Source organism: Spermophilus citellus (genome assembly GCF_964194105.1).
Source record: "Spermophilus citellus genome assembly, chromosome: 7".
NCBI lineage: Eukaryota > Metazoa > Chordata > Mammalia > Rodentia > Sciuridae > Spermophilus > Spermophilus citellus.
In genome coordinates, this window is record NC_138188.1 from 12,729,780 (window position 1) to 12,747,702 (window position 17,923).

A 17,923-nucleotide genomic window follows, 5' to 3' on the forward strand; every position below is an offset into this window, starting at 1 on the left:
ATTTGGGGAACCAAGTCGCCTTAGTGTACTGATCATTACCTGAAAGTATCATCCTGTTTGGGTGAAAAAATATTTCCTGAGATTTCTGGAGATTCGCATATTTGGGAAGCCTGGCAACCCCTTTCCATGTAAGTGTTTTTTGCCAGTCACTGTTAGGGCTACATCAAGAGGAAACAAAACATAGAGATAGAACGTGAAACTACTTTATTGTGTCAAGTTTCAAGAAGCTAGCAAAAACCGTGTTGGATTTAGAGTTCCAAATACATCTATCAATATAGGAGAAAACAGAGTGAAACCTAAAAATTCAAACTGTTACTGGAAACGAACGCTTCAACATAGAAGAACGAAATTTGGGGAACCAAGTCGCCTTAGTGTACTGATCATTACCTGAAGGTATCATCCTGTTTGGGTGAAAAAATATTTCCTGAGATTTCTGGAGATTCGTATATTTGGGAAGCCTGGCAACCCCTTTCCATGAAAGTGTTTCTCGCCAGTCACTGTTAGGGCTACATCAAGAGGAAACAAAACATAGAGATAGAACGTGAAACTACTTTATTGTGTCAAGTTTCAAGAACCTAGCACAAACCTTGTTGGATTCAGAGTTCCAAATACATCTATCAATATAGGAGAAAACAGAGTGAAACCTAAAAATTCAAACTGTTACTGGAAACGAACGCTTCAACATAGAAGAACGAAATTGGGGGAACCACGTCGCCTTAGTGTACTGATCATTACCTGAAAGTATCATCCAGTTTGGGTGAAAAAATATTTGCTGAGATTTCTGGAGATTCGTAATTTTGGGAAGCCTGGCAACCCCTTTCCATGAAAGTGTTTCTCGCCAGTCACTGCTTAGGGCTACATCAAGAGGAAACAAAACATAGAGATAGAACGTGAAACTACTTTATTGCGTCAACTTTCAAGAAGCTAGCACAAACCGTGTTGGATTCAGAGTTCCAAATACATCTATCAATAGAGGAGAAAACAGAGTGAAACCTAAAAATTCAAACTGTTACTGGAAACGAACGCTTCAACATAGAAGAACGAAATTTGGGGAACCAAGTCGCCTTAGTGTACTGATCATTACCTGAAAGTATCATCCAGTTTGGGTGAAAAAATATTTGCTGAGATTTCTGGAGATTCGTAATTTTGGGAAGCCTGGCAACCCCTTTCCATGAAAGTGTTTCTCGCCAGTCACTGCTTAGGGCTACATCAAGAGGAAACAAAACATAGAGATAGAACGTGAAACTCCTTTATTGTGTCAAGTTTCAGGAAGCTAGCACAAACCGTGTTGGATTGAGAGTTCCAAATACATCTATCAATATAGGAGAAAACAGAGTGAAACCTAAAAATTCAAACTGTTACTGGAAACGAACGCTTCAACATAGAAGAACGAAATTTGGGGAACCAAGTCGCCTTAGTGTACTGATCATTACCTGAAAGTATCATCCAGTTTGGGTGAAAAAATATTTGCTGAGATTTCTGGAGATTCGTAATTTTGGGAAGCCACCCCTCTCCATGAAAGTGTTTATCGCCAGTCACTGCTTAGGGCTACATCAAGAGGAAACAAAACATAGAGATAGAACGTGAAACTACTTTATTGTGTCAAGTTTCAAGAACCTAGCACAAACCTTGTTGGATTCAGAGTTCCAAATACATCTATCAATATAGGAGAAAACAGAGTGAAACCTAAAAATTCAAACTGTTACTGGAAACGAACGCTTCAACATAGAAGAACGAAATTTGGGGAACCAAGTCGCCTTAGTGTACTGATCATTACCTGAAAGTATCATCCTGTTTGGGTGAAAAAATATTTCCTGAGATTTCTGGAGATTCGCATATTTGGGAAGCCTGGCAACCCCTTTCCATGAAAGTGTTTCTCGCCAGTCACTGTTAGGGCTACATCAAGAGGAAACAAAACATAGAGATAGAACGTGAAACTACTTTATTGTGTCAAGTTTCAAGAAGCTAGCACAAACCGTGTTGGATTTAGAGTTCCAAATACATCTATCAATATAGGAGAAAACAGAGTGAAACCTAAAAATTCAAACTGTTACTGGAAACGAACGCTTCAACATAGAAGAACGAAATTTGGGGAACCAAGTCGCCTTAGTGTACTGATCATTACCTGAAAGTATCATCCTGTTTCGGTGAAAACATATTTGCTGAGATTTCTGGAGATTTGTAATTTTAGGAAGCTTGGCAACCCCTTTCCATGAAAGTGTTTCTCCTCAGTCACTGCTTGGGGCTACATCAAGAGGAAACAAAACATAGAGATAGAACGTGAAACTACTTTATTGTGTCAAGTTTCAAGAACCTAGCACAAACCTTGTTGGATTTAGAGTTCCAAATACATCTATCAATATAGGAGAAAACAGAGTGAAACCTAAAAATTCAAACTGTTACTGGAAACGAACGCTTCAACATAGAAGAACGACATTTGGGGAACCAAGTCGCCTTAGTGTACTGATTATTACCTGAAAGTATCATCCAGTTTGGGTGAAAAAATATTTGCTGAGATTTCTGGAGATTCGTAATTTTGGGAAGCCACCCCTCTCCATGAAAGTGTTTATCGCCAGTCACTGCTTAGGGCTACATCAAGAGGAAACAAAACATAGAGATAGAACGTGAAACTACTTTATTGTGTCAAGTTTCAAGAACCTAGCACAAACCTTGTTGGATTCAGAGTTCCAAATACATCTATCAATATAGGAGAAAACAGAGTGAAACCTAAAAATTCAAACTGTTACTGGAAACGAACGCTTCAACATAGAAGAACGAAATTTGGGGAACCAAGTCGCCTTAGTGTACTGATCATTACCTGAAAGTATCATCCTGTTTGGGTGAAAAAATATTTGCTGAGATTTCTGGAGATTCGTATATTTGGGAAGCCTGGCAACCCCTTTCCATGAAAGTGTTTCTCGCCAGTCACTGTTAGGGCTACATCAAGAGGAAACAAAACATAGAGATAGAACGTGAAACTACTTTATTGTGTCAAGTTTCAAGAAGCTAGCACAAACCGTGTTGGATTTAGAGTTCCAAATACATCTATCAATATAGGAGAAAACAGAGTGAAACCTAAAAATTCAAACTGTTACTGGAAACGAACGCTTCAACATAGAAGAACGAAATTTGGGGAACCAAGTCGCCTTAGTGTACTGATCATTACCTGAAAGTATCATCCTGTTTCGGTGAAAACATATTTGCTGAGATTTCTGGAGATTTGTAATTTTAGGAAGCTTGGCAACCCCTTTCCATGAAAGTGTTTCTCCTCAGTCACTGCTTGGGGCTACATCAAGAGGAAACAAAACATAGAGATAGAACGTGAAACTACTTTATTGTGTCAAGTTTCAAGAAGCTAGCACAAACCGTGTTGGATTTAGAGTTCCAAATACATCTATCAATATAGGAGAAAACAGAGTGAAACCTAAAAATTCAAACTGTTACTGGAAACGAACGCTTCAACATAGAAGAACGACATTTGGGGAACCAAGTCGCCTTAGTGTACTGATCATTACCTGAAAGTATCATCCAGTTTGGGTGAAAAAATATTTGCTGAGATTTCTGGAGATTCGTAATTTTGGGAAGCATGGCAACCCCTTTCCATGAAAGTGTTTCTTGCCAGTCACTGCTTAGGGCTACATCAAGAGGAAACAAAACATAGAGATAGAACGTGAAACTGCTTTATTGTGTCAAGTTTCAAGAAGCTAGCACAAACCGTGTTGGATTTAGAGTTCCAAATACATCTATCAATATAGGAGAAAACAGAGTGAAACCTAAAAATTCAAACTGTTACTGGAAACGAACGCTTCAACATAGAAGAACGAAATTTGGGGAACCAAGTCGCGTTAGTGTAGTGATCATTACCTGAAAGTATCATCCAGTTTGGGTGAAAAAATATTTCCTGAGATTTCTGGAGATTCGTAATTTTGGGAAGCCACCCCTTTCCATGAAAGTGTTTATCGCCAGTCACTGCTTAGGGCTACATCAAGAGGAAACAAAACATAGAGATAGAACGTGAAAGTACTTTATTGTGTCAAGTTTCAAGAAGCTAGCACAAACCGTGTTGGATTTAGAGTTCCAAATACATCTATCAATATAGGAGAAAACAGAGTGAAACCTAAAAATTCAAACTGTTACTGGAAACGAACGCTTCAACATAGAAGAACGAAATTTGGGGAACCAAGTTGCCTTAGTGTACTGATCATTACCTGAAAGTATCATCCTGTTTGGGTGAAAAAATATTTCCTGAGATATCTGGAGATTCGTATATTTGGGAAGCCTGGCAACCCCTTTCCATGAAAGTGTTTCTCGCCAGTCACTGTTAGGGCTACATCAAGAGGAAACAAAACATAAAGATAGAACGTGAAACTACTTTATTGTGTCAAGTTTCAAGAAGCTAGCACAAACCGTGTTGGATTTAGAGTTCCAAATATATCTATCAATATAGGAGAAAACAGAGTGAAACCTAAAAATTCAAACTGTTACTGGAAACGAACGCTTCAACATAGAAGAACGAAATTTGGGGAACCAAGTCGCCTTAGTGTACTGATCATTACCTGAAAGTATCATCCAGTTTGGGTGAAAAAATATTTGCTGAGATATCTGGAGATTTGTAATTTTAGGAAGCTTGGCAACCCCTTTCCATGAAAGTGTTTCTCCTCAGTCACTGCTTGGGGCTACATCAAGAGGAAACAAAACATAGAGATAGAACGTGAAACTGCTTTATTGTGTCAAGTTTCCAGAAGCTAGCACAAACCGTGTTGGATTTAGAGTTCCAAATACATCTATCAATATAGGAGAAAACAGAGTGAAACCTAAAAATTCAAACTGTTACTGAAAACGAACGCTTCAACATAGAAGAACGAAATTTGGGGAACCAAGTCGCGTTAGTGTAGTGATCATTACCTGAAAGTATCATCCTGTTTGGGTGAAAAAATATTTCCTGAGATTTCTGGAGATTCGTATATTTGGGAAGCCTGGCAACCCCTTTCCATGAAAGTGTTTCTCGCCAGTCACGGTTAGGGCTACATCAAGAGGAAACAAAACATAGAGATAGAACGTGAAACTACTTTATTGTGTCAAGTTTCAAGAACCTAGCACAAACCTTGTTGGATTCAGAGTTCCAAATACATCTATCAATATAGGAGAAAACAGAGTGAAACCTAAAAATTCAAACTGTTACTGGAAACGAACGCTTCAACATAGAAGAACGAAATTGGGGGAACCACGTCGCCTTAGTGTACTGATCATTACCTGAAAGTATCATCCAGTTTGGGTGAAAACATATTTGCTGAGATTTCTGGAGATTTGTAATTTTAGGAAGCTTGGCAACCCCTTTCCATGAAAGTGTTTCTCCTCAGTCACTGCTTGGGGCTACATCAAGAGGAAACAAAACATAGAGATAGAACGTGAAACTACTTTATTGTGTCAAGTTTCAAGAAGCTAGCACAAACCCTGTTGGATTTAGAGTTCCAAATACATCTATCAATATAGGAGAAAACAGAGTGAAACCTAAAAATTCAAACTGTTACTGGAAACGAACGCTTCAACATAGAAGAACGAAATTTGGGGAACCAAGTCGCCTTAGTGTACTGATCATTACCTGAAAGTATCATCCAGTTTGGGTGAAAAAGTATTTGCTGAGATTTCTGGAGATTCGTAATTTTGGGAAGCCACCCCTCTCCATGAAAGTGTTTATCGCCAGTCACTGCTTAGGGCTACATCAAGAGGAAACAAAACATAGAGATAGAACGTGAAACTACTTTATTGTGTCAAGTTTCAAGAACCTAGCACAAACCTTGTTGGATTCAGAGTTCCAAATACATCTATCAATATAGGAGAAAACAGAGTGAAACCTAAAAATTCAAACTGTTACTGGAAACGAACGCTTCAACATAGAAGAACGAAATTTGGGGAACCAAGTCGCCTTAGTGTACTGATCATTACCTGAAAGTATCATCCTGTTTGGGTGAAAAAATATTTCCTGAGATATCTGGAGATTCGTATATTTGGGAAGCCTGGCAACCCCTTTCCATGAAAGTGTTTCTCGCCAGTCACTGTTAGGGCTACATCAAGAGGAAACAAAACATAGAGATAGAACGTGAAACTACTTTATTGTGTCAAGTTTCAAGAAGCTAGCACAAACCGTGTTGGATTTAGAGTTCCAAATACATCTATCAATATAGGAGAAAACAGAGTGAAACCTAAAAATTCAAACTGTTACTGGAAACGAACGCTTCAACATAGAAGAACGAAATTTGGGGAACCAAGTCGCCTTAGTGTACTGATCATTACCTGAAAGTATCATCCTGTTTCGGTGAAAACATATTTGCTGAGATTTCTGGAGATTTGTAATTTTAGGAAGCTTGGCAACCCCTTTCCATGAAAGTGTTTCTCCTCAGTCACTGCTTGGGGCTACATCAAGAGGAAACAAAACATAGAGATAGAACGTGAAACTACTTTATTGTGTCAAGTTTCAAGAAGCTAGCACAAACCGTGTTGGATTTAGAGTTCCAAATACATCTATCAATATAGGAGAAAACAGAGTGAAACCTAAAAATTCAAACTGTTACTGGAAACGAACGCTTCAACATAGAAGAACGACATTTGGGGAACCAAGTCGCCTTAGTGTACTGATCATTACCTGAAAGTATCATCCAGTTTGGGTGAAAAAATATTTGCTGAGATTTCTGGAGATTCGTAATTTTGGGAAGCATGGCAACCCCTTTCCATGAAAGTGTTTCTTGCCAGTCACTGCTTAGGGCTACATCAAGAGGAAACAAAACATAGAGATAGAACGTGAAACTGCTTTATTGTGTCAAGTTTCAAGAAGCTAGCACAAACCGTGTTGGATTTAGAGTTCCAAATACATCTATCAATATAGGAGAAAACAGAGTGAAACCTAAAAATTCAAACTGTTACTGGAAACGAACGCTTCAACATAGAAGAACGAAATTTGGGGAACCAAGTCGCGTTAGTGTAGTGATCATTACCTGAAAGTATCATCCAGTTTGGGTGAAAAAATATTTCCTGAGATTTCTGGAGATTCGTAATTTTGGGAAGCCACCCCTTTCCATGAAAGTGTTTATCGCCAGTCACTGCTTAGGGCTACATCAAGAGGAAACAAAACATAGAGATAGAACGTGAAAGTACTTTATTGTGTCAAGTTTCAAGAAGCTAGCACAAACCGTGTTGGATTTAGAGTTCCAAATACATCTATCAATATAGGAGAAAACAGAGTGAAACCTAAAAATTCAAACTGTTACTGGAAACGAACGCTTCAACATAGAAGAACGAAATTTGGGGAACCAAGTTGCCTTAGTGTACTGATCATTACCTGAAAGTATCATCCTGTTTGGGTGAAAAAATATTTCCTGAGATATCTGGAGATTCGTATATTTGGGAAGCCTGGCAACCCCTTTCCATGAAAGTGTTTCTCGCCAGTCACTGTTAGGGCTACATCAAGAGGAAACAAAACATAAAGATAGAACGTGAAACTACTTTATTGTGTCAAGTTTCAAGAAGCTAGCACAAACCGTGTTGGATTTAGAGTTCCAAATATATCTATCAATATAGGAGAAAACAGAGTGAAACCTAAAAATTCAAACTGTTACTGGAAACGAACGCTTCAACATAGAAGAACGAAATTTGGGGAACCAAGTCGCCTTAGTGTACTGATCATTACCTGAAAGTATCATCCAGTTTGGGTGAAAAAATATTTGCTGAGATATCTGGAGATTTGTAATTTTAGGAAGCTTGGCAACCCCTTTCCATGAAAGTGTTTCTCCTCAGTCACTGCTTGGGGCTACATCAAGAGGAAACAAAACATAGAGATAGAACGTGAAACTGCTTTATTGTGTCAAGTTTCCAGAAGCTAGCACAAACCGTGTTGGATTTAGAGTTCCAAATACATCTATCAATATAGGAGAAAACAGAGTGAAACCTAAAAATTCAAACTGTTACTGAAAACGAACGCTTCAACATAGAAGAACGAAATTTGGGGAACCAAGTCGCGTTAGTGTAGTGATCATTACCTGAAAGTATCATCCTGTTTGGGTGAAAAAATATTTCCTGAGATTTCTGGAGATTCGTATATTTGGGAAGCCTGGCAACCCCTTTCCATGAAAGTGTTTCTCGCCGGTCACTGTTAGGGCTACATCAAGAGGAAACAAAATATAGAGATAGAACGTGAAACTACTTTATTGTGTCAAGTTTCAAGAAGCTAGCACAAACCGTGTTGGATTTAGAGTTCCAAATACATCTATCAATATAGGAGAAAACAGAGTGAAACCTAAAAATTCAAACTGTTATTGGAAACGAACGCTTCAACATAGAAGAACGAAATTTGGGGAACCAAGTCGCCTTAGTGTACTGATCATTACCTGAAAGTATCATCCTGTTTGGGTGAAAAAATATTTCCTGAGATTTCTGGAGATTCGTATATTTGGGAAGCCTGGCAACCCCTTTCCATGAAAGTGTTTCTCGCCAGTCACTGTTAGGGCTACATCAAGAGGAAACAAAACATAGAGATAGAACGTGAAACTACTTTATTGTGTCAAGTTTCAAGAACCTAGCACAAACCTTGTTGGATTCAGAGTTCCAAATACATCTATCAATATAGGAGAAAACAGAGTGAAACCTAAAAATTCAAACTGTTACTGGAAACGAACGCTTCAACATAGAAGAACGAAATTGGGGGAACCACGTCGCCTTAGTGTACTGATCATTACCTGAAAGTATCATTCAGTTTGGGTGAAAACATATTTGCTGAGATTTCTGGAGATTTGTAATTTTAGGAAGCTTGGCAACCCCTTTCCATGAAAGTGTTTCTCCTCAGTCACTGCTTGGGGCTACATCAAGAGGAAACAAAACATAGAGATAGAACGTGAAACTACTTTATTGTGTCAAGTTTCAAGAAGCTAGCACAAACCCTGTTGGATTTAGAGTTCCAAATACATCTATCAATATAGGAGAAAACAGAGTGAAACCTAAAAATTCAAACTGTTACTGGAAACGAACGCTTCAACATAGAAGAACGACATTTGGGGAACCAAGTCGCCTTAGTGTACTGATCATTACCTGAAAGTATCATCCAGTTTGGGTGAAAAAGTATTTGCTGAGATTTCTGGAGATTCGTAATTTTGGGAAGCCACCCCTCTCCATGAAAGTGTTTATCGCCAGTCACTGCTTAGGGCTACATCAAGAGGAAACAAAACATAGAGATAGAACGTGAAACTACTTTATTGTGTCAAGTTTCAAGAACCTAGCACAAACCTTGTTGGATTCAGAGTTCCAAATACATCTATCAATATAGGAGAAAACAGAGTGAAACCTAAAAATTCAAACTGTTACTGGAAACGAACGCTTCAACATAGAAGAACGAAATTTGGGGAACCAAGTCGCCTTAGTGTACTGATCATTACCTGAAAGTATCATCCTGTTTGGGTGAAAAAATATTTCCTGAGATATCTGGAGATTCGTATATTTGGGAAGCCTGGCAACCCCTTTCCATGAAAGTGTTTCTCGCCAGTCACTGTTAGGGCTACATCAAGAGGAAACAAAACATAGAGATAGAACGTGAAACTACTTTATTGTGTCAAGTTTCAAGAAGCTAGCAAAAACCGTGTTGGATTTAGAGTTCCAAATACCTCTATCAATATAGAAGAAAACAGAGTGAAACCTAAAAATTCAAACTGTTACTGGAAACGAACGCTTCAACATAGAAGAACGAAATTTGGGGAACCAAGTCGCGTTAGTGTAGTGATCATTACCTGAAAGTATCATCCAGTTTGGGTGAAAAAATATTTCCTGAGATTTCTGGAGATTCGTAATTTTGGGAAGCCACCCCTTTCCATGAAAGTGTTTATCGCCAGTCACTGCTTAGGGCTACATCAAGAGGAAACAAAACATAGAGATAGAACGTGAAAGTACTTTATTGTGTCAAGTTTCAAGAAGCTAGCACAAACCGTGTTGGATTTAGAGTTCCAAATACATCTATCAATATAGGAGAAAACAGAGTGAAACCTAAAAATTCAAACTGTTACTGGAAACGAACGCTTCAACATAGAAGAACGAAATTTGGGGAACCAAGTCGCCTTAGTGTAGTGATCATTACCTGAAAGTATCATCCTGTTTGGGTGAAAAAATATTTCCTGAGATATCTGGAGATTCGTATATTTGGGAAGCCTGGCAACCCCTTTCCATGAAAGTGTTTCTCGCCAGTCACTGTTAGGGCTACATCAAGAGGAAACAAAACATAGAGATAGAAGGTGAAACTACTTTATTGTGTCAAGTTTCAAGAAGCTAGCACAAACCGTGTTGGATTTAGAGTTCCAAATATATCTATCAATATAGGAGAAAACAGAGTGAAACCTAAAAATTCAAACTGTTACTGGAAACGAACGCTTCAACATAGAAGAACGAAATTTGGGGAACCAAGTCGCCTTAGTGTACTGATCATTACCTGAAAGTATCATCCAGTTTGGGTGAAAAAATATTTGCTGAGATATCTGGAGATTTGTAATTTTAGGAAGCTTGGCAACCCCTTTCCATGAAAGTGTTTCTCCTCAGTCACTGCTTGGGGCTACATCAAGAGGAAACAAAACATAGAGATAGAACGTGAAACTGCTTTATTGTGTCAAGTTTCCAGAAGCTAGCACAAACCGTGTTGGATTTAGAGTTCCAAATACATCTATCAATATAGGAGAAAACAGAGTGAAACCTAAAAATTCAAACTGTTACTGAAAACGAACGCTTCAACATAGAAGAACGAAATTTGGGGAACCAAGTCGCGTTAGTGTAGTGATCATTACCTGAAAGTATCATCCTGTTTGGGTGAAAAAATATTTCCTGAGATTTCTGGAGATTCGTATATTTGGGAAGCCTGGCAACCCCTTTCCATGAAAGTGTTTCTCGCCGGTCACTGTTAGGGCTACATCAAGAGGAAACAAAACATAGAGATAGAACGTGAAACTACTTTATTGTGTCAAGTTTCAAGAAGCTAGCACAAACCGTGTTGGATTTAGAGTTCCAAATACATCTATCAATATAGAAGAAAACAGAGTGAAACCTAAAAATTCAAACTGTTACTGGAAACGAACGCTTCAACATAGAAGAACGAAATTTGGGGAACCAAGTCGCCTTAGTGTACTGATCATTACCTGAAAGTATCATCCAGTTTGGGTGAAAAAATATTTGCTGCGATTTCTGGAGATTCGTAATTTTGGGAAGCCACCCCTTTCCATGAAAGTGTTTCTCGACAGTCAATGCTTAGGGCTACATCAAGAGGAAACAAAACATAGAGATAGAACGTGAAACTACGTTATTGTGTCAAGTTTCAAGAAGCTAGCACAAACCGTGTTGGATTTAGAGTTCCAAATACATCTATCAATATAGGAGAAAACAGAGTGAAACCTAAAAATTCAAACTGTTACTGGAAACGAACGCTTCAACATAGAAGAACGAAATTTGGGGAACCAAGTCGCCTTAGTGTACTGATCATTACCTGAAAGTATCATCCTGTTTGGGTGAGAAAATATTTGCTGAGATTTCTGGAGATTCGTAATTTTGGAAAGCCTGGCAACCCCTTTCCATGAAAGTGTTTCTCGCCAGTCACTGCTTAGGGCTACATCAAGAGGAAACAAAATATAGAGATAGAACGTGAAACTACTTTATTGTGTCAAGTTTCAAGAAGCTAGCACAAACCGTGTTGGATTTAGAGTTCCAAATACATCTATCAATATAGGAGAAAACAGAGTGAAACCTAAAAATTCAAACTGTTATTGGAAACGAACGCTTCAACATAGAAGAACGAAATTTGGGGAACCAAGTCGCCTTAGTGTACTGATCATTACCTGAAAGTATCATCCTGTTTGGGTGAAAAAATATTTCCTGAGATTTCTGGAGATTCGTATATTTGGGAAGCCTGGCAACCCCTTTCCATGAAAGTGTTTCTCGCCAGTCACTGTTATGGCTACATCAAGAGGAAACAAAACATAGAGATAGAACGTGAAACTACTTTATTGTGTCAAGTTTCAAGAACCTAGCACAAACCTTGTTGGATTCAGAGTTCCAAATACATCTATCAATATAGGAGAAAACAGAGTGAAACCTAAAAATTCAAACTGTTACTGGAAACGAACGCTTCAACATAGAAGAACGAAATTGGGGGAACCACGTCGCCTTAGTGTACTGATCATTACCTGAAAGTATCATCCAGTTTGGGTGAAAAAATATTTGCTGAGATTTCTGGAGATTCGTAATTTTGGGAAGCCACCCCTTTCCATGAAAGTGTTTCTCGCCAGTCAATGCTTAGGGCTACATCAAGAGGAAACAAAACATAGAGATAGAACGTGAAACTACTTTATTGTGTCAAGTTTCAAGAAGCTAGCACAAACCGTGTTGGATTTAGAGTTCCAAATACATCTATCAATATAGGAGAAAACAGAGTGAAACCTAAAAATTCAAACTGTTACTGGAAACGAACGCTTCAACATAGAAGAACGAAATTTGGGGAACCAAGTCGCCTTAGCGTACTGATCATTACCTGAAAGTATCATCCTGTTTGGGTGAAAAAATATTTGCTGTGATTTCTGGAGATTCGTATATTTGGGAAGCCTGGCAGCCCCTTTCCATGAAAGTGTTTCTCGCCAGTCACTGTTAGGGCTACATCAAGAGGAAACAAAACATAGAGATAGAACGTGAAACTACTTTATTGTGTCAAGTTTCAAGAAGGTAGCACAAACCGTGTTGGATTTAGAGTTCCAAATACATCTATCAATATAGGAGAAAACAGAGTGAAACCTAAAAATTCAAACTGTTACTGGAAACGAACGCTTCAACATAGAAGAACGAAATTTGGGGAACCAAGTCGCCTTAGTGTACTGATCATTACCTGAAAGTATCATCCAGTTTGGGTGAAAAAACATTTGCTGAGATTTCTGGAGATTCGTAATTTTGGGAAGACACCCCTCTCCATGAAAGTGTTTATCGCCAGTCACTGCTTAGGGCTACATCAAGAGGAAACAAAACATAGAGATAGAACGTGAAACTACTTTATTGTGTCAAGTTTCAAGAAGCTAGCACAAACCGTGTTGGATTTAGAGTTCCAAATACATCTATCAATATAGGAGAAAACAGAGTGAAACCTAAAAATTCAAACTGTTACTGGAAACGAACGCTTCAACATAGAAGAACGAAATTTGGGGAACCAAGTCGCCTTAGTGTACTGATCATTTCCTGAAAGTATCATCCTGTTTGGGTGAAAAAATATTTGCTGTGATTTCTGGAGATTCGTATATTTGGGAAGCCTGGCAACCCCTTTCCATGAAAGTGTTTCTCGCCAGTCACTGTTAGGGCTACATCAAGAGGAAACAAAACATAGAGATAGAACGTGAAACTACTTTATTGTGTCAAGTTTCAAGAAGGTAGCACAAACCGTGTTGGATTTAGAGTTCCAAATACATCTATCAATATAGGAGAAAACAGAGTGAAACCTAAAAATTCAAACTGTTACTGGAAACGAACGCTTCAACATAGAAGAACGAAATTTGGGGAACCAAGTCGCCTTAGTGTACTGATCATTACCTGAAAGTATCATCCAGTTTGGGTGAAAAAACATTTGCTGAGATTTCTGGAGATTCGTAATTTTGGGAAGCCACCCCTCTCCATGAAAGCGTTTATCGCCAGTCACTGCTTAGGGCTAAATCAAGAGGAAACAAAACATAGAGATAGAACGTGAAACTACTTTATTGTGTCAAGTTTCAAGACCTAGCACAAACCTTGTTGGATTCAGAGTTCCAAATACATCTATCAATATAGGAGAAAACAGAGTGAAACCTAAAAATTCAAACTGTTACTGGAAACGAACGCTTCAACATAGAAGAACGAAATTTGGGGAACCAAGTCGCCTTAGTGTACTGATCATTACCTGAAAGTATCATCTTGTTTGGGTGAAAAAATATTTGCTGAGATTTCTGGAGATTCGTATATTTGGGAAGCCTGGCAACCCCTTTCCATGAAAGTGTTTCTCGCCAGTCACTGTTAGGGCTACATCAAGAGGAAACAAAACATAGAGATAGAACGTGAAACTACTTTATTGTGTCAAGTTTCAAGAAGGTAGCACAAACCGTGTTGGATTTAGAGTTCCAAATACATCTATCAATATAGGAGAAAACAGAGTGAAACCTAAAAATTCAAACTGTTACTGGAAACGAACGCTTCAACATAGAAGAACGAAATTTGGGGAACCAAGTCGCCTTAGTGTACTGATCATTACCTGAAAGTATCATCCAGTTTGGGTGAAAAAAATATTTGCTGAGATTTCTGGAGATTCGTAATTTTGGGAAGCCTGACAACCCCTTTCCATGAAAGTGTTTTTTGCCAGTCACTGCTTAGGGCTACATCAAGAGGAAACAAAACATAGAGATAGAACGTGAAACTGCTTTATTGTGTCAAGTTTCCAGAAGCTAGCACAAACCGTGTTGGATTTAGAGTTCCAAATACATCTATCAATATAGGAGAAAACAGAGTGAAACCTAAATATTCAAACTGTTACTGGAAACGAACGCTTCAACATAGAAGAACAAAATTTGGGGAACCAAGTCGCCTTAGTGTACTGATCATTACCTGAAAGTATCATCCTGTTTGGGTGAAAAAATATTTCTGAGATTTCTGGAGATTCGCATATTTGGGAAGCCTGGCAACCCCTTTCCATGAAAGTGTTTCTCGCCAGTCACTGTTAGGGCTACATCAAGAGGAAACAAAACATAGAGATAGAACATGAAACTACTTTATTGTGTCAAGTTTCAAGAAGCTAGCAAAAACCGTGTTGGATTTTGAGTTCCAAATACCTCTATCAATATAGAAGAAAACAGAGTGAAACCTAAAAATTCAAACTGTTACTGGAAACGAACGCTTCAACATAGAAGAACGAAATTTGGGGAACCAAGTCGCCTTAGTGTACTGATCATTACCTGAAAGTATCATCCTGTTTGGGTGAAAAAATATTTCCTGAGATTTCTGGAGATTCGCATATTTGGGAAGCCTGGCAACCCCTTTCCATGAAAGTGTTTCTCGCCAGTCACTGTTAGGGCTACATCAAGAGGAAACAAAACATAGAGATAGAACGTGAAACTACTTTATTGTGTCAAGTTTCAAGAAGCTAGCACAAACCGTGTTGGATTCAGAGTTCCAAATACCTCTATCAATATAGGAGAAAACAGAGTGAAACCTAAAAATTCAAACTGTTACTGGAAACGAACGCTTCAACATAGAAAAACGAAATTTGGGGAACCAAGTCGCCCTAGTGTACTGATCATTACCTGAAAGTATCATCCTGTTTGGGTGAAAAAATATTTCCTGAGATTTCTGGAGATTCGTATATTTGGGAAGCCTGGCAACCCCTTTCCATGAAAGTGTTTCTCGCCAGTCACTGTTAGGGCTACCTCAAGAGGAAACAAAACATAGAGATAGAACATGAAACTACTTTATTGTGTCAAGTTTAAAGAAGCTAGCACAAACCGTGTTGGATTTAGAGTTCCAAATACCTCTATCAATATAGGAGAAAACAGAGTGAAACCTAAAAATTCAAACTGTTACTGGAAACGAACGCTTCAATATAGAAAAACGACATTTGGGGAACCAAGTCGCCTTAGTGTACTGATCATTACCTGAAAGTATCATCCAGTTTGGGTGAAAAAATATTTGCTGCGATTTCTGGAGATTCGTAATTTTGGGAAGCCACCCCTTTCCATGAAAGTGTTTCTCGCCAGTCAATGCTTAGGGCTACATCATGAGGAAACAAAACATAGAGATAGAACGTGAGACTACTTTATTGTGTCAAGTTTCAAGAAGCTAGCACAAACCGTGTTGGATTTAGAGTTCCAAATACATCTATCAATATAGGAGAAAACAGAGTGAAACCTAAAAATTCAAACTGTTACTGGAAACGAACGCTTCAACATAGAAGAACGAAATTTGGGGAACCAAGTCGCCTTAGTGTACTGATCATTACCTGAAAGTATCATCCTGTTTGGGTGAAAAAATATTTGCTGAGATTTCTGGAGATTCGTAATTTTGGGAAGCCTGGCAACCCCTTTACATGAAAGTGTTTCTCGCCGGTCACTGTTAGGGCTACATCAAGAGGAAACAAAACATAGAGATAGAACGTGAAACTACTTTATTGTGTCAAGTTTCAAGAAGCTAGCACAAACCGTGTTGGATTTAGAGTTCCAAATACATCTATCAATATAGGAGAAAACAGAGTGAAACCGAAAAATTCAAACTGTTACTGGAAACGAACGCTTCAACATAGAAGAACGAAATTTGGGGAACCAAGTCGCCTTAGTGTACTGATCATTACCTGAAAGTATCATCATGTTTGGGTGAAAAAATATTTGCTGAGATTTCTGGAGATTCGTAATTTTGGGAAGCCTGGCAACCCCTTTACATGAAAGTGTTTCTCGCCGGTCACTGTTAGGGCTACATCAAGAGGAAACAAAACATAGAGATAGAACGTGAAACTACTTTATTGTGTCAAGTTTCAAGAAGCTAGCACAAACCGTGTTGGATTTAGAGTTCCAAATACATCTATCAATATAGGAGAAAACAGAGTGAAACCTAAAAATTCAAACTGTTACTGGAAACGAACGCTTCAACATAGAAGAACGAAATTTGGGGAACCAAGTCGCCTTAGTGTACTGATCATTACCTGAAAGTATCATCCTGTTTGGGTGAAAAAATATTTCCTGAGATTTCTGGAGATTCGCATATTTGGGAAGCCTAGCAACCCCTTTCCATGAAAGTGTTTCTCGCCAGTCACTGTTAGGGCTACATCAAGAGGAAACAAAACATAGAGATAGAACGTGAAACTACTTTATTGTGTCAAGATTCAAGAAGCTAGCACAAACCGTGTTGGATTCAGAGTTCCAAATACCTCTATCAATATAGGAGAAAACAGAGTGAAACCTAAAAATTCAAACTGTTACTGGAAACGAACGCTTCAACATAGAAGAACGAAATTTGGGGAACCAAGTCGCCTTAGTGTACTGATCATTACCTGAAAGTATCATCCAGTTTGGGTGAAAAAATATTTGCTGAGATTTCTGGAGATTCGTAATTTTGGGAAGCCACCCCTTTCCATGAAAGTGTTTCTCGCCAGTCAATGCTTAGGGCTACATCATGAGGAAACAAAACATAGAGATAGAACGTGAAACTACTTTATTGTGTCAAGTTTCAAGAAGCTAGCACAAACCGTGTTGGATTTAGAGTTCCAAATACATCTATCAATATAGGAGAAAACAGAGTGAAACCTAAAAATTCAAACTGTTACTGGAAACGAACGCTTCAACATAGAAGAACGAAATTTGGGGAACCAAGTCGCCTTACTGTACTGATCATTACCTGAAAGTATCATCCTGTTTGGATGAAAAAATATTTGCTGAGATTTCTGGAGATTCGTAATTTTGGGAAGCCTGGCAACCCCTTTACATGAAAGTGTTTCTCGCCGGTCACTGTTAGGGCTACATCAAGAGGAAACAAAACATAGAGATAGAACGTGAAACTACTTTATTGTGTCAAGTTTCAAGAAGCTAGCACAAACCGTGTTGGATTCAGAGTTCCAAATACATCTATCAATATAGGAGAAAACAGAGTGAAACCTAAAAATTCAAACTGTTACTGGAAACGAACGCTTCAACATAGAAGAACGAAATTTGGGGAACCAAGTCGCCTTAGTGTACTGATCATTACCTGAAAGTATCATCCTGTTTGGGTGAAAAAATATTTCCTGAGATTTCTGGAGATTCGCATATTTGGGAAGCCTGGCAACCCCTTTCCATGAAAGTGTTTCTCGCCAGTCACTGTTAGGGCTACATCAAGAGGAAACAAAACATAGAGAGAGAACGTGAAACTACTTTATTGTGTC